Source organism: Medicago sativa, chromosome 7 (genome assembly GCF_051527215.1).
Source record: "Medicago sativa cultivar Bolivia chromosome 7, Bolivia_mono, whole genome shotgun sequence".
NCBI lineage: Eukaryota > Viridiplantae > Streptophyta > Magnoliopsida > Fabales > Fabaceae > Medicago > Medicago sativa.
In genome coordinates this window covers 36,692,344-36,707,487 of record NC_140755.1, presented here as the reverse complement: position 1 = coordinate 36,707,487, position 15,144 = coordinate 36,692,344, and the positions used below count along the sequence as shown (strand labels likewise).

The 15,144-nt window shown below is 31.2% G+C and overlaps 1 long non-coding RNA gene across 2 annotated transcripts; it reads left to right on the top strand.

Annotated features, from left to right (window-relative positions):
* On the top strand, positions 1-1,959 carry LOC146905995 (uncharacterized). Of its 2 annotated transcripts, none has more exons than XR_015018722.1 (2): positions 1-212; positions 1,726-1,959. It is a non-coding gene; the product is annotated as an uncharacterized LOC146905995 (long non-coding RNA). The 2 variants fall into 2 exon arrangements; XR_015018721.1 differs by lacking the exon at positions 1-212 and adding an exon at positions 307-361.
* Positions 1,960-15,144: the final 13,185 nt, after the last annotated feature.

Genomic DNA, 15,144 nt, shown 5'->3' with positions numbered 1-15,144 from the left:
TCCTTCTGTACGCACGCGTGTTTCTTTCTTCCATCTTCCTTCAACAAACCACCACCATCCCCCAACTTTCCGGCGTCGATCCGGCCGCCATGTTCACGGATCGGATGAAAAAACATTGTTTTCTTTATCCATTCGACGAGATCTTTTCATTAATTCAATTAATTTTTCAAAAGGAGCATCTTTTCCGCCGACCCTTTTCTTCCTCCACCACGGTAATGGTTTTTCCGGCCACCATACTTTTATCTTCTATTTTTCTTTTATGTTTCATTCATGTTTTTATCTATCTCCTTCGTTTTTATGGCAACGGAATGTGCAGAATTATTAAGGTTCGTTAGGCAGCCATTAACTTCATTTTTCCAAGGTGAGTGTTGAATTTAAACTTTGAAAACTTAAAAGAGCAATTTTTTTGAAACCCTAATATTATTTTTCCCCAAATCCGAATTTGGCACACGTTTGGGCAAAATTTTGGTCACTAGGATTTTGACTTGATTTTTGTTCTTACTTTCTTAAACTTTAATTTTTCTCCTTTCTCTTAATTTTGAAATTGGATTTTTCCAAAGTAATTTTTTGACTAAATGATTCCTATTTTGTGTTTAAGTTTCTTAATTGGGTACTTTGTAGTTGTTGATGCTCTTAATTTTGAAATTGGATTTTTCCAAAGTAATTTTTTGACTAAATGATTCCTATTTTGTGTTTAAGTTTCTTAATTGGGTACTTTGGAGTTGTTGATGCTCTTAATTTTGAAATTGGATTTTTCCAAAGTAATTTTTTGACTAAATGATTCCTATTTTGTGTTTAAGTTTCTTAATTGGGTACTTTGGAGTTGTTGATGCTCTTAATTTTGAAATTGGATTTTTCCAAAGTAATTTTTTGACTAAATGATTCCTATTTTGTGTTTAAGTTTCTTAACTTGGGTACTTTGGAGTTGTTGATGGTTGAGAAAAAAGTTTTAGAGTATTAAGCTTTTAGTTGATATTGAGTTATTTGACAACTTGTAAATTTTCTTGTAATAAATATTGGTGGCTACTCTATGGTTTGATGTTGTAAAAGATACTATTGTTGATGAATTTGACTTAAGTATTAATAAGATTTGAATCCCAAACTAGTGTTAGAGATTTTATTATGTGAGGATAAGAATAATTTGAGTATTTGATGGATTAGTTGTTGAGTAATGTTGTTGCTATCCTCTTTTGAGTTTAATTTGTAAGTTATTGTGGATGAAGGTTATTAGATGAGGATAAGAATAATTTGTATATTTGATTGATTAGTTGTTGGGTAATGTTGTCGCTATCTTCTGTTGAGTTTAATTTGCAATTGATTGTGGATAAAAGTTGTTGATGTTATACTTGACATCAATTAAGTTCAATTAGGATTGGGATAAATGTTTTGTTTATGCATGTTGTTTGACATTGTTTGTAGTCACTAAAAGGTTGTAGAATATTAGCAAATTTATTAGAGAATTTATTTATTGTAAGGTTGATTCATTTTAGAGATTGTGGAATTATTCTAATGTTGTTACGATGACTATTTTATGACTTTGATGTTGTAGGAAATTACTCCTATTAAAGAGGTTTTCTTGTTCACGATAAATAATTTGGGTGTGTTTTACTAATTGTCTTGGCTTTTATTTGTGTTATGTATAACTTTTGATGACTTTCTAATTGTCCATCGAATTAAGACTATCTATGATTAGTCTAATTTTGTTATACTTTTTTTTGCATCAAGGTATCAATGAAGATGATGAAAAAGGCGACATGGTTGATGAGTTTCAAGAAGATGATGTAAATGATGAATTTCAAGAGGAGAACATAGATGATGGTGAATTTTAAAACAAAATTGAACGAGTTGGATCAATTTTTATTTAGATTTGCGCTTAAAAGCATTAAAATTGATTGCTAGTCTTGTACTTGGTATCATGTAACACAACTTTTGTGGATATGTAGTTAAATTCAATTTTATGAGCTATTAACGATTATATTTACGCAATTATTGTAAAATATTTTCTGAGCACTTTCAAAAAACGTCTCCTATAAGCTTTTTTACAATTTTGTTTTTTTTTTTTTTTTTGCTATTTCACGCTATAGCAACGGTTATTAATCGTAGCCACCAACAGCAACGGTCAAATGTTGTTGCTAAAAATGACATAAAAAAACGTCCCCTTTTCCAATGATTTAGGCGACGTTTTACAAAAGTGTGCCCAAATAGCGTGAAAAAACGTCCCCTTAGACAATAGGCTACGCTCGAACAGGAGACGCCTAAAAAACGTCCCCTATTCTTTTAGGCAACAATTTTTTCAGTACTGGCTACGTTTTTTGACTGTTGCAAGAGAGGATAAATGGTGTAGTGTCCTTATACTCTTACAAACAAAACACACAATACTTATTTTATTTCCCTTATCTTTTCTCATGTTTAAATTATTTTTTCTTATCTGTTTATTTTCATTTAATTTGAAAAGAATGAACATAAACATCCCTCCTTTAAACCACCACCAACCCACCTTTTTGAACATGCTCCATTTGATCGCCTTAATTTTAACTTTTGAATGTCATTGATTTTGATGCTATTTTTTTATTCAACCTATATTATTTCAAATTTCTTCACTATTAATATGTAGTGGGATCTGACAATGGCAAAATGTAGTTGTGTTGTGCTGAATTCACAAATACATGTTTATGAGACATTTTAGGTGAAATGTGGTATTAATCTCACTTGTGTGATTGCTCTTAGCCTCATATGATGATCAAGGCTCCCCATGAAGCCCCGGCATTATGACTTCTTAGTGAGATTGTATATCATTTGTTTAATTCATTTATCTTAAAATCAAGTCTTTCAATGTCATTCATTTTTATGCTATTTTTTCTATTTAACCTCCATTAGTTCAAATTCTTTCACATTTTGTCTTTGGTGAATGTGAAAATGGAAAGAGGCATATATATGATGTTGATTTGACGAAATACATGCTCATTAGATATTTCAAAATGATGTCGCATTTTCTAAATGAGTCTAATTTTTTTGTTAAAATAATTACTCGTAAATCTCCAGCTTATTCGACAAACTCATAAAATTACCAGCAACTCACGCTATTTCCTATACTCTTAAGTACATATCACACACTTTTTTTTTCCTTTATCATTTTTCTTAGGTGTAAATTCATTTGTCATTTTGTTATATTTTCTAAGTTTATTTCCCTCTTCTCATGAAAGAAAGGAACGAAAATCTTCTTGCATGAAAACACAACTAACCCACCTTTTTTAGCATGTTGTGTCTCTGTCTGATCTTATTGTTTATATCTTTATAGCACAAACATAAAGAGTCTCACACTGAAGGGAAAGATGTTGACGTGTCAAGTATGAGTTAAACTTCAACATTAAATTCAAAAGTATATTTTGAACAACATATAAGTGAGGAGACCAATATAACTAATGTCTTGTATGGTTTTGGTAGAAATAAATTCATTGTGGTTTTTGATTTTATTTAAATAACGACATTAAATGTTAAACCTCAAAAATCATTACAGCGCAAAGATCATTAAGGTTTTATTCCATTTATATTTTTCTATATAAAATTAACCATAAATGTATTATTATTTTTTTGTATTATAAAAGACTTTTACGTGCACTATGCTACTAAAAGGGAATTGGATTATCTCCATTGAAATTTTTCTCAATTTTTATCCATTTCCAATCTACACGATTAAAATACAAAAACCATTTTTTTATAATTTAATTCTCAACTTCTCTCGTGTTTAATTGTTGAGATTACACTGGAGAAAATTTGAGAGAATTTTCAATGTAGAGAATCCAAATCCTACTAAAAGACACGATGTACTTTGATTTTTTTTAAAGACAATTTTTTAGAAAAAAAATTAAAATTGGAATTTGAAAAATTAATGGATTTATTGCTTAAATTTAATTTTGGGTATCATTCAACTCTTCCTTATACTCTTGTTGTTATTACATTTCTATAATTATATGACTTTTCTATGTTCTTGACTAATCTTTTTTCTTTTAGAATATCAAAATTAAGGCTTTCATTTTGGATAAAAAAATTTAGGCTTTTCAATGACCAATATTGAAATTTTTAGTTTTAAATTTAAACAATACATTTTCTTTTAAGATAAAAAATGTAGATGAGTTTGGTTCTCAATTGCTCACCGGGATCATAACATGTCTCATGATTCAAAGAGTGTTTATACAAATACTTGAAAATTATCCATCAAATAGGATACTCCAAAATGCCAGATGAATGTTACATTTGTTTTTGGCAATTGTGCTACATTTTTTTTAAAGTGATGAGTACTACTCTTAAATTGATTAATTTTGATTTATTTTACGATCATGTTAATAATTAGTTTTTAATTTAGTTCCTGATATATCAAAATCAATTTATTCTACATTATTTATTTTTATGAGTTTAATCAATATTGATAGCAATACAATTTGTTGTTTATCATATGTTTTAATATCCTTTTAAGGTTGATTTCGTGGTTGCTGGGTCAGGTTTATATACTCTCAGCATTTATACTTGCTTTTATTTAATATATTTTCTTTGCTTAAAAAAAAGATAATAATACAATTACATCATTAATACAAATTTCCTTCTCTAAAAAAAGTAGTGCACATTAATGAAAAGATATATATTAATAAATGTAAATCAATCAATATCAAAATAATTTAATACCCTAATAAACAGTAATTACAATTATTTACTCAAATATAATTAAGGCAAGGTAGTCAACGTAGTAAATAGGTTTTATTCTGATCATGAATTTAAGTGCAAGAATCAATTGTCATATTAATGTGTGATCAATTACAATAGTAGTATTGTCTTCTATCGTCTTGTTCCTGCCCTTGCTAGATACATCCTTAAGACAATTTCCTAAAAATATAGAATATTGATTCAATTTATAACGTCATCACCTATTATAATTACAATTGACATCTATCTTACAACTGAAAAGGTAGTATAGCTACTATCATAATTATCTCTTTCAATGCCAAAGAAAAAGTTCCAATTAAAAGAATAAAGAAGCACGTTTGTCTTTTGTTCTCTTTGGATCTCAACTATACTTTTTTTTTCTTTCCATAATTGAATCTTCATGAATATTGTCTATTCATGAATAATTTCTGCAAGTTAAAAAGTCAAAACAAACAAAAAAGTTATAAAATATTCAACAACACAACTTTATACCAAAGAAGAAAAACTACATTATATTTGTTAAAAAAAGAAAAACATAATCAGAAAAGACTTTCAATAATATGAATTACCAAAACTCGTGTTTCTCTTACATATATCAAAGAAATCCAATAAGTTGTTACAATACATGGGTCATGTACATTAATAAGAGAAATATGTAAAAAATTGACATTGTAACAAAGAGAGAAAATAGAGGTTCATAGAAGACTTTCTTGTGAATAGAGAGTGGTGTGAAAAGTGTGAGAGTCAAAACGGATATTTATAGCCAAAGACACAAAGTAACCAAAATAATCAAGTGCTTGATTCATGCATCTTGTAACGGAAAAAAAAATTGTACATTTATATTCATCAATTGGTGCATTTGTTCTTAGAAACAAAATCGTAGTAATTCAAACCAAATGATTTTATTTTATTGATAACTTTTTTTTTTTGACGATTTTATTTTATTGATAACCATATATTTGACATCTACGTACGCACACTATTTTTTGACCAAATATATTTTTATTTAATTTCAATGTGTAACAAAAAAAAACTAAAAAAGTGTATAAACATATTATGTACCATATCATTCCTTTCATGCTGCATAAACTATGGAAGGCGTTACAAAAATTTAGAGAGTTGTCTCTTCGTATTTAAAAAGAATTGTTGTAATAAAAAATGAAAAATAAAGGAAACGAAAACAACTAAAATTATAAACATATGTGAGAGAGAGAGAGAGAGAGAGAGAGAGAGAGAGAGAGAGAGAGAGAGAGAGAGAGAGAGAGAGAGAGAGAGAGAGAGAGAGAGAAGTGTGTGTCACAATGAAGATAGAGAGAAATGATGTGTGATATGATGAAGATGAAAATCATGACAGACATATTGACTATACAGAAGGGGAAAAAACCTAAGTAAAAGTTAAAAGGATGACATGTATGCTCAAATTTGATTGGTTGGTAATTTTAATCATGAATCATGATTGGCTGATAATTTAAATTATGAATCATGGTCAATTTTTATTGGTTGATAATACAAAACATATTCATGATAAGGCTATTAAAATGTTTATAATTTCCATTTTACTTTTTAATAAATTAATTGAAATAAATTAAATTTGTGTGAGTGATGCAAATGACATAAATAAAATGTGAGTAAATATATGGTGATTTGAATCTTTGATCAAGCAATTAATGAGATGAAGCAAGAAGGAGTGCCAAGTGTACTTTTCAAAAAAAATAAGGCAAATATACATATAATAAAGATAACTTATTAACGTAATCAATTCCGCCCATACTTCGTGAACAAAAGCATGAATTAAATTCTCTTAGAAACAATAAAGGTGAGAGCTAGCAAGAGAGTTTCTGCAAACAAATTTAAAAGATGTATCAAGAATTTAACATCAAGTTAGAAGTTATTTCGACTTTCCTAATTGGACCAAAAATTATTTGGAAAGTGATAAATGCGATAAGTTGGTGGACTGAGATAAAATGATATATTGAATAAGTGTAGAAAAGTGTTATGATATTAATAACAGTGTCATTAAAAGTGATATTAAACATGGTTTGATTTCGTTGCCATATATATAGAGAGAGCGTAAAAGCAAAATGTAGCTCAACTAGACCATTGACCCGTGCTCTGCACGGGTCCTACCGACTAAAATATGTACGAATAAGTTATATCATAATAATAAAAAAAATATGAAATACTATAAAAACGACATTTGAAGTGACATTAGTATTTTCACATTCATCATTGGTTATCATCAACCCTTTTTTTTTTTTACATTCAACTCATCTCTTAAAGTAACTCGTGTTAATAGTCATTACAAATTAAACAAAAAAAAATTGACTCCTTTGAAACTTGATCCAAGCCTTACACCAATTCCATATTAAGTTTGTGCTTGTGTGGCAAGAGTTTGTAATTCCCCTCATTAAATCCTACCATGACATTATCTAGCTTATATGTTCCTCCTTCTTCAATCATTCCTTGAATCGTTGGCACCAGGAACTTATGAACATTGGCATGGATCCTGTAACATCCCAGACTGCTTACAGGATTGCCGACTAACCCCACAAACCAACACGAGTCTTTTCAGCATGTTTTGTCCTCACTCACATGCTTACCAGGAAACTTCCCGGTAGGTCACCCATCCTAGTACTACTCCAAGCCAAGCACGCTTAACTGTGGAGTTCCTAAGGATTGAGCTCCCGAAAAGAAGATGCATCTTGTTGATATGGGTAGTACCTAACAATTCTTATAAGCCTTCCTTCAACCATGTAGTCCCATACCTACACGGCCTCCGGATCCCTCTCATTCCGATGTGTTTCGGTTCCTACTATTGTCGTGGGGGTCCCTTGCGGCTTAAACCGTTCCCCTTAGGTCGGGAACCTTTCGTATCCACATAGCGGGATATCGAAAGCCACGACGTGGGTGTTACATGCCCACCAGCTTCCGCCTGGTTCGTCCCCGAACCACACCGTACTGGGAGAGGTCTGCTCTGATACCAAGTGTAACATCCCAGACTGCTTACAGGATTGCCGACTAACCCCACAAACCAACACGAGTCTTTTCAGCATGCTTTGTCCTCACTCACATGCTTACCAGGAAACTTCCCGGTAGGTCACCCATCCTAGTACTACTCCAAGCCAAGCACGCTTAACTGTGGAGTTCCTATGGATTGAGCTCCCGAAAAGAAGATGCATCTTGTTGATATGGGTAGTACCTAACAATTCTTATAAGCCTTCCTTCAACCATGTAGTCCCATACCTACACGGCCTCCGGATCCCTCTCATTCCGATGTGTTTCGGTTCCTACTATTGTCGTGGGGGTCCCTTGCGGCTTAAACCGTTCCCCTTAGGTCGGGAACCTTTCGTATCCACCTAGCGGGATATCGAAAGCCACGACGTGGGTGTTACAGATCCGTCCTCACCAAACAAAAAATAACATGTCATTAACATAAACCATAGTATATGTTATCGTAGTGGCAACTTGAAAAAATGGTCATTTATTTATACAATCGATTTATATAATATACCTTCTCATCAACCAATATCATGAAGATGATATCGTCTGGATTTTCCTTATCACGGATCAGCCATATATGGGCCACATGGACATTCAACTTCAAATCCTTCTTTCCACCTGTCACAGCTGAAATGGGGGGTGAAAATGTTTGCCATATTAGCAAGTGCAAGAAAGAGTTATATTTGCTTAAATTTGCTTAAAGTCGAGAATGGTTGTATTAGCACAACTAAGTGGTATTTAAATAGGTAATTGACAATTCTCTTCGTTAGTTTCAAATGTGATTAATCATAGTCTTCTATTGGTAATAATTACTATTCAAAAGTTTTTAATTGACATTAACTACGTTCTTGATTGTCATTAACACTACGTCATAATTACTATTCAAAATCGAATCAACCTTGATACGTGTTATTTTTTGAAATAAGTACGTCATAATTGCTTTTAATAGGTAGTAATTGGTAGAGTGGTTAGTGCATAATGCATAAAAGTAATTAAAAGTAATTCATATACAAAAATATGCGACTTTCAAGTTTTTAATTGTCATTAACGACGTTTTCAAGCCATTAACTACGTTCTTAATTGTCTTTAACAGTACCTAATAATTACTATTCAAAATCGAATCGACCTTGATACGTGTTAATTTTTGAAATAAGTACGTAGTTAATTGCTTTTAATAGCTAGTAATAGGTAGAGTGATTGGTGCATAATGCATAAAAGCAATTAAAAGTAATTCCTATACAAAAACATGCAACTTAAAAGTTTTTAATTGCCATTAACGACGTTTTCAAGCCATTAACTACGTTTTTAATTGCCATTAACAGTACGTAATAATTAATATTCAAAATCGAATCAACCTTGATACGTGTTAATATCTGAAATAAGTAGGTCATAATTGCTTTTAATAGGTAGTAATTGGTAGAGTTATTAGTGCATACTTTAGTGATAAAATTCGAGGGAAATTTCACCTTGAAAAGCATATCTTCCTATCACTCTATATCGGATAGCACATTATAGTGTAAAAAATGCATGCGTGAAACATTGAAATGTCAGTAGAATAATGTGATAGGAATTAGTGTATGCGTGAAGCAGTAAAAAATGTATGCGTGAAACATTTTCAATTGCCACTTTCTAAGGGATGTTTATGTTATTTCTGATTAGCAATTAGTGTAGGGGAATGTTGACCGACTTGATTAGGTTTTAATACGTATTCAATTGCATTAACGAAGTGAGAGAACTTTTTTCAAGTTTGAATAAGCGAATGTGATCAAGTACTTGAACGGATGAGATTACTCGAGCAATTAGTACATGTTTGATCACATGATAAAAATGTATTAAATTAACCATATCATCTTGACATTAGTATAGTTTGAAAACCGTACATTTTACATTATTTATCATACATTACGAAATACTATAAAAACGACATTTGAAGTGACATTAGTATTTTCACATTCATCATTGGTTATCATCAACCTTTTTTTTTTTTTTTACATTCAACACATCTCTTTAAGTAACTCTTGTTAATAGTCATTACAAATAAAACAAACAAAAATTGACTCCTTTGAAACTTGATCCAAGCCTTACACCAATTCCATATTAAGTTTGTGCTTGTGTGGCAAGAGTTTGTAATTCCCCTCATTAAATCCTACCATGACATTATCTAGCTTATATGTTCCTCCTTCTTCAATCATTCCTTGAATCGTTGGCACCAGGAACTTATGAACATTGGCATGAATCCGTCCTCGCTAAACAAAAAATAACATGTCATTAACATAAACCATAGTATATGTTATCGTAGTGGCAACTTGAAAAAAGGATCATTTATTTATACAATCGATTTATATAATATACCTTCTCATCAACCAATATCATGTTCATGAAGATGATATCGTCTGGATTTTCCTTATCATGGATCAGCCATATATGGGCCACACGGACAATCAACTTCAAATCCTTCTTTCCACCTATCACAGCTGAAATGGGGGTGAAAATGTTTGTCATAGTAGCAAGTGCAAGAAAGAGTTATATTTGTTTAAAGTCGAGAATGGTTGTATTAGCACAACTAAGTGGTATTTAAATAGGTAATTGACAATTCACTTCGTTAGTTTCAAATGTGATTAATCATAGTCTTCTATTGGTAAAAATTACTATTCAAAAGTTTTTAATTGACATTAACTACGTTCTTGATTGCCATTAACACTACATAATAATTACTATTCAAAATCGAATCAACCTTGATACGTGTTATTTTTTGAAATAAGTACGTCATAATTGCTTTTAATAGGTACTAATTGGTAGAGTGGTTAGTGCATAATGCATAAAAGCAATTAAAAGTAATTCATATACGAAAATATGCGACTTTCAAGTTTTTAATTGTCATTAACGACGTTTTCAAGCCATTAACTACATTCTTAATTCTCTTTAACAGTACGTAATAATTACTATTCAAAATCGAATCAACCTTGATACATGTTAATTTTGAAATAAGTACGTAGTTAATTGCTTTTAATAGGTAGTAATCGGTAGAGTGATCAGTGCATAATGCATAAAAGTAATTCCTATACAAAAATATGCGACTTAAAATTTTTAATTGCCATTAACGACGTTTTCAAGCCATTAACTACGTTCTTAATTGCCATTAACAGTACGTAATAATTAATATTCAAAATCGAATCAACCTTGATACGTGTTAATATTTGAAATAAGTAGGTCATAATTGCTTTTAATAGGTAGTAATTGGTAGAGTGATTAGTGCATACTTTAGTGGTAAAATTCGAGGGAAATTACACCTTGAAACGCATATCTTCCTATCACTCTATATCGGATAGCACATTATAGTGTAAAAAATGCATGCGTGAAACATTGAAATGTCAGTAGAATAATGTGATAGGAATTAGTGTATGCGTGAAACAGTAAAAAATGTATGCGTGAAACATTTTCAATTGCCCACTTTCTAAGGGATGTTTATGTTATTTCTGATTATCAATTAGTGTAGGGGAATTAGTTATTTCTGATTAGCAATTAGTGTAGGGCAATGTTGACCGACTTGATTAGGCTTTAATACGTATTCAATTGCATTAACGAAGTGAGAGAACTTTTTTCAAGTTTGAATAAACGGATGTGATCAAGTGCTTGAACGGATGAGATTACTCGAGCAATTAGTACATGTTTAGGAGGGAAAAAAGCGAGGGAATTAGGGCAAAGTAAGGAGGATTAGGGCAAACATGATAGCCAAGCAAGTCTAGCTTTTATAATAAAGGATTGGTAGCTAGCTACCAAATACATTACCCATAAAAGAGTAGTGTTCGGGTACTAATTGTAATTCTCTCATTTTATTTACTACAATTCATTTTGCATTAAAAAAAAAAAAGAGTGTTCGTTCTACCTTGCAACTTTTTCCCACCGAATCGAATTAATTAGGGGCTAAAAACCAAATTAATCTTATTGGGAAGTTGGAATTACTCTTTCAATTTTTGTATTATGTAAACAATCTCAAACTGAATACTTTATAACCACAAACCAATTATTTGATGATCATGGTTTGGTTTAAAGAAAATATAAGACAAACAGGAAAAAGAATTAAAAATCCAAAAAGACACTTATCAAAATACAACAAAAGTGCTTTTTTTTAAGGGCAAAGACAATTTATTAATAAGGTAATAGCTACAAAAGTGCTTATTTATTAAAAAAAAAAAACTTAATTTACAACAACAACAAAACCTTTTTTTTTTCTTGTCAAAAAAAAAAACAACAAAACCTTTTTTTTTTCCTTGACAAAACAACAAAACATTATATCTCACTGAGTAGGATCAGATACATAGATCAACTTATATTATTTTATCATAAACCAAATTCCGATCTAACACTTATATTTTTTACTATGAAAATGGCAATTGAACGAAAATAAATGATTTTTTTTTTCTTCCTTTACTAGTGCCTTCTAACCAGCCCAGCTTGTCATAGTGTGTTCACCTGCCAAATTTAATTAGAAACTCTAGAAAATATAATATAATTGAGAAATATAATATAATTGAGATTCTGGTTTTAATTTTCAGTTTTTAGCTCTAAAAAAAAAAAAAAATTCAGTACGTGAATTTTTTTTTTCTTTTCAGTTTGTAATAAATTGAATTCTAAATTTTAACACAGCATAAAGGATGCAAAATCCATTACAATTTGCAAGCAAGATGTGTCATTAAAAGTTAGATGTTTTCGATGTAGGAGTACAAAACACAGATACAAATTATACATAAAGGGCAACCCAGTGCGCTAGAGCTCCCGCATATGCAGGGTCCTAAAGTTAGATGTTTTCGATGTAGGAGTACAAAACACAGATACAAATTATACATAAAGGGCAACCCAGTGCGCTAGAGCTCCCGCATATGCAGGGTCCTGGAAGGGGTCCCACCATTTGGTGTATTGTACGCAGCCTTACCCTGTTTTACACAAGAGGCTGTTTCCAGGACTTGAACCCGTGACCTTTCAGTCACATAACAACAACTTTATCAGTTGCGCCAAGATACAAGTTATACATATTTGATATAAAAATCAATAACACATAAACTGCAGAAACAATTATATACAATAATAACTTATTAAAGTATCAACTCCACCCATACATACTTGGTGAAGAAAAGCCTGAATTAAATTCTCTTGGAAACAATAAAGGTGAAAGAACTTTCAGGACTTGAACCCGTGACCTTTCAGTCACATAACAACAACTTTACCAGTTGCGCCAAGATACAAGTTATACATATTGATGTAAAAATCAATAACACATAAACTGCAGAAACAATTATATACAATAATAACTTATTAAAGTATCAACTCCACCCATACATACTTGGTGAAGAAAAGCCTGAATTAAATTCTCTTGGAAACAATAAAGGTGAAAGAACTAGCAAAAGAGTTTCTGCAAACAATTTTAAAAATTGTATCAAGAATTTAACACACAAGAAATTATTTTGATTTTCATAATTGCACCAAATATTATTTTGATCATCATGACTAAACAAGCATTCAATGTTCCTCTGTATAAGGTTTGGGGCGGGTTCGGGTTTGAGGATGAAATTTCTCGTTACTCATGTGTTTCAACACTTCTTTTACCTCATGTTCTTGAATCCGATGATAGTAGTTATAGTTTCTATCCTCCTCTCTAATGTCTATCATGTCCGAGTATGGTAATATATATCTCATAACCTTCATTAAATAAGTTTTGAAATACTACTTTCATTTACCCTCTTCCTTTTTAATACACTTTACTTTATCTGTATATATTTTCTTTCTTTCTTGTCCATTACAATAATATATATAAACTTATCGTATAACCTTCAAAAGCTTGTATTCGTTTTGTGTTCAATGTCTTCTTGGCCCCTTTCTTAGCTCTCTTATAATTTTCCTAAATATTTGTACTTTTACACCTATACCACACTTCCCTTTTGATTCTCACTTTAATTTGCACACTTTGGTTCCACCAAGATTCTTAACTCTTAGCTAGGTCCAAAACCTATTAATTCTCCTAGTGCCATCTTGTTCCACGTAGCATTTGCTTCTATGCAACTTCACACAACCTTCCTTTTAAAATCTTTTGTAGAAAAACACTTTGTTTTTCATCCTTTAAATGCCACCACTTGACCCTTCTATACCAATTGTGGTATCTCCTCCTTGCTCTTCTCTTAATACTTACATACATAACCAATATTATATGGTTGATAGTAAAACTCTCTCCAGGTAAAACATTAAGTTCAAACAAATCTTTCTGTTAGAATTCCTACTAAAAATAAATCTATCCGAGAACATGACATCTCACTCTTGTATGTAATAAGATTCCTTCTTCTTTTCCTACAGTAAGATTAATAGGCAAAAAAAAATATAGGATGGATTTACCCTATGTATTTATCTCCCGAAGGCTATACCATCATTTACGCCTTCAAAACTTATCAAACACTCCTTACATGGCCATTTAGATCCCCTCCTATAATTTTTGTTCTCCTTGTGGTATATCTTGAATTAAGCTTTTCAAATCCTTCCAAAATTTTACTTTAGAATATTATTCCAACCCTACCTAAAGTGTTTAAACACTAATACCATTAATGATGTCTTATTCAACTACAAACTTGTGGGCTACAGTCCAATCTCCTATCCTCTTTACATCAATAATATCCTTTTTTTCATTCCATATCGAAAATAATGCCTACGCCATTTCTCGATCTAACTTTTCCAGTGTATCAATGCTTAAATCTTAAACTATCCAATTCTTTCTCCTTTTCACCTACCCACTTAGTTTCATGTTGGCACATAAAATTAATCTTCCTCTGAGTCACAACGTCAACAATTTCCATATATTTGCAAGTAAGGGTGCCTTTATTTCATGTTCTAAAATGGGTCCTACTCTCATCAACTAACTTATTTACCCACACTCGTTCACAAAGATTTGGAGACCGTGCTTATTTTTTACTGCATCCAAGTGGCGATGTATCCACGCTTCTAGGCACCGACCTAGTGTTAGCACTATTATATACTCGGTCCATATCATAGAGATTCAAAGTGTTTCAATTAAATTCAAGTGTTCCAATTTTAAACAGTAGAATTTATTCTATGTCTTAAAAAATTTATAATATAGAATGTCATTTAATTATGTATATTTTTAAGTTTTTTTTTAGAAAAAAGTTATGTGTAATTATTTGTTGATCCAACCCACTAAAAACCGACTCATCCCGTGAACACTTGTAGGTGTGGATCCAAAAGCATGTTTAACAACTCCAAGATCCAAATAAATACATGTACCCGGAATAAGTACAAATAAGATACCATCGGACAATAACTGCCATGTCGCATCCCATACTATATCAGGACTCGTCATTGTGCTAGTGGTTAAGAGATGCACAAACAACCAACGTAGTTGATGGCCCGAACCTAACTCACCATTTTCTGTGATACCATCTATAA